This window comes from Octopus bimaculoides, chromosome 7 (assembly GCF_001194135.2).
Source record: "Octopus bimaculoides isolate UCB-OBI-ISO-001 chromosome 7, ASM119413v2, whole genome shotgun sequence".
Taxonomy (NCBI): domain Eukaryota; kingdom Metazoa; phylum Mollusca; class Cephalopoda; order Octopoda; family Octopodidae; genus Octopus; species Octopus bimaculoides.
The window spans coordinates 53,114,562-53,118,212 of record NC_068987.1 but is presented as its reverse complement, the minus strand read 5'-3'; the positions used below and the strand labels follow the sequence as shown (position 1 = coordinate 53,118,212).

Genomic DNA, 3,651 nt, shown 5'->3' with positions numbered 1-3,651 from the left:
AATAATTTTATGTCAAGCAGACGTAAACCAGATGTCAATCGTTTACTAAATGTCCGGTAGTCTACTTTGAAATTCTGACAAGATATATTTCTAGATACGCGGACATAGAGAGAAAAAAACTCGTATCTCGAATTTGTGCTCGTTGGAGGTTCTCAAGTTTCCTAAGAGTTTTGAAGGGCCCCAAAAATGCGCAGTTTTTTTTCCTATCAAAAGAGCTGTTATTGGATGGAACACAAAATACATGAGTGCTAAACAAACCTTGACACAACACAGTTATACAATGAATAATTGTTTCTATTATATCAGATAGAATATGCAAGCACATTGAAAAAAATGTTATAAGCATTGCCAAAAACTCCTGTTTGAAATATTATGACATTATACCGGTAAGGGAAGTAAAGAAAGCTACAAGTTTCATTTTATGTGCCCGAATGTATTTAATTCAATGGAAAATAGTATTTTACGGTATGAACTTTCGATATCATGTATTTTGAGTTCGAAAATAAATATGATTCTTTGAAATAATCGTTGGGTATATTGAAGATAGTAATTTATGTCATATTCCACATTCGATTTCAACGTGTTATAGTTAAACTTCAATTTTTCAACAAAGGCTCCATAGAAATTGTATATAACTAATAAATTTTACCAAAAGTTATGTGTGTATTATCTGTAAATACTTTCAATATGTATTCAAGACAGCTGCTTTTAGTTAAACATTTCCATCTTCATATATCTTTTATTCTATTGCAAAAGCTTCACGTGTTTTGAAAAATATAAAGGTTGTGTAATATTTGGCATGATGTAAACAATGCAGATTTAATTTTTTGAATAAATATTTGATGATTATATTCTTTATATTTGATGATTATATTATGAGCGTCATCGAATATAGTGCAGGATGATTAAAAAGTTATGATCGGTATCAAGGTATAAATGTCAAAAGACACGAGATATTTTATAACTAGAACAAGGTTTTTTTAAAGACACTTTAAGAGCATTGTTTTCTGATTAGTTCTAGTAAATGTCATGGTCTATACGGGTTATCTTTCGGCTGCAAAGTGTGTTTTACAAGGGAAACGAACAAAAACGAAAACTGCAACAAAATAACAGAATAAAAGCGAGGAAATGTAAACATAACATTATTAGAACAATATTATTTTATCAATGGAATAGATAAGTATTTAATGGAATTGAAATGAATGCTTATACAATACAAAAACGTTATTACAGTGCATAAAGAAGTAAGTTTAAAAGAAATAAGATATAAAGGAAAAATTATTGAAACAATCTATATATGTATTGATGCCAAACAAATATTTTTTGACAACACTTTCGTAACTAATCTCTAATTGAATTGCGGAGATTGAAGAAAAAACGTTATTCGACATTTCAATATCGGTTATTCGGGTCCTTACCCTACTAATGCTATTGCACATATAATCGCAAGAAATTGTTACATTTAAGCATTTATAGTATGTATTACAGACATTAGAACATATATAATAATTGACAATATCTATTTCATTTCACGGTGCAAAAATTGAGAGAAACAATAGGACCTAAATTTTGGACGTTCAGTAATACAAAATCGTTAAACCCAGAAGAAAGAATCAACTGAGAGAAGAAAGTTATTCAGCCACATGCAACAATTTATATAGAAAGTGTAAAAAAACATATTTAATGATACACACGTATGTATGCATGTATGCCTGTCAGTCTGTCTGTATGTATGTATGTAAGTATGTATGTATGTATGTATGTATGTGTGCAAGTATATGTCCAGATGTGTATGTTTTGCTTTATGTATGTATCTCATGCATATATTTGTCTATCTAGATATGCTAAACTTCTGGAAATTTTAACAGATTTTTACTCTTCCAGTGATAGATTGAATCTGTAGATTTCGAATTCTTTCTCCTTTCTGGTTTTGAGAAGCCTAATTTCTCAAGATTGATATTTAGGCAGTGTGTTACATATCACAGGGCCACCATAATTACAAGTATAGACGAACACATACACCATAGAAAGCGGGAAACTGGGCCCATGAGCCTGGCTAGGCTTTAAAAGGGCGCATAAATAAAAGAAAATCGTATATATTAAGTTCTGGCATGCAATTGATGGGTAGATTTTGCCATGTGGGTGGTGCTGCTTTTGGAGATCAATTTTGTCTCTGCCAGAGCTAACCGATGTAGCACGCTACTTTTCCCATTGAAATGTTGCTGGTACAGATTGATAAGATATAGTTGGTAAAAGGTTAGCTTCTTGTACCAATATATGTATTTATGTATGTATTCATGAGTTCATGTATATATGTTTGTAGATATATATGTACGTAAATATGTATGCACATATATATGCATACATATCTGTGTGTATGTGTACTTTTGTGTACGTATATATGTATCTATATATGTATGTATGTAGGTATATATGTAGGTATGTATGTCTGCATATATGTGTGTGCGAGTGTTTGTATATATATATATATATATATATATATATATATATATCCTTTAAATTCGTTAACCGAAATGTTTTTAAATGTGCATAAAGATTTCCTATTTTATTATGCTGGGTCACACTATAGCGTATACGATTTGTTTAAACGGCCTTTGTACTACGCTGTGCTGTGTGATAAAGTCCGGGGAAGGTTTCTGACATAACATCGCACGGTAAAGAACATAAAAAACAATTTGTAGATAAGTGGTACTTCATTATGGAAACACAATATAATATATTGTATAAAAAATAATTTCATAAGTCCGTACCACGTTCCATTGCGTTAGCTGAGCTTTTACATTATTTTGTTATGGGTATTTCTACTGATATTCTATAGAACTTATAGTCAGCGCTTATTTTTGCTACAACGTTTTGTATGGAGACATCAGGTGTAAACAGACAATGTAATCGAAGACAAAATTGGGTAATGAGTGTATATGCCATACTTCAGGGGGTTGTTGCCCCGTCTTCAGCACTCGTCTAACCCACTATTGCCTCCGAACACATTGCTTATAGAGCCAATGAATACAGCGGTGTTAAGTTATTGGATATACTAATTTACATATATGAGGCTAATATGTAAACAGTAAAGATTTGTAGGTACGTGGTACTTCGTTATGCAAACACAATACACTATAAGGTATACTATATGTTATGTAAGTCAGTATCACGTTCCTTTGCGTCAGTAGTGCTCTTACATTGTGTAAACATTATGTTCATGTGTTCGGAAGAAATAATAGGTTAGATGACTGCTGAAGAGGGACAACAACTCTCGAAATATGGTACATGCACTCATTATACAATTTTGCCTACGATAACATTGTCTGTTTACATCTGACATCTCGATGCTAAGTGTTATAGCAAAAATCAGTGCTGGCTATAAGTTCTATAGAATATCTGTAGAAATAACCTTAACAAGATAAAAAAAAAACACACACACAGGGTGTTGTAGACAGGAGAGACAACCCCACAAAGTGATCGAGAATGGTAAATACTGATATTTCACCACGATTGCAGCTTTTCAATACCAGGTACTCGGACATCCTCGAAACGAAATAAATCGCTGGTCATGCACTTATGTACAAAAACGGTGAAGTCTCTTTGCTAATATGCTGCGTCGTAGTGCATGTTAGGGAAAATTAAATTATA

General features: G+C 32.1%; 1 protein-coding gene across 1 annotated transcript in view; it reads right to left on the bottom strand.

Moving 5' to 3' along the window:
• Positions 1 to 3,651, bottom strand: part of LOC106873978 (uncharacterized) — a 1,133,216-nt gene that overhangs the window by 181,713 nt on the left and 947,852 nt on the right. The window lies entirely within an intron of this gene.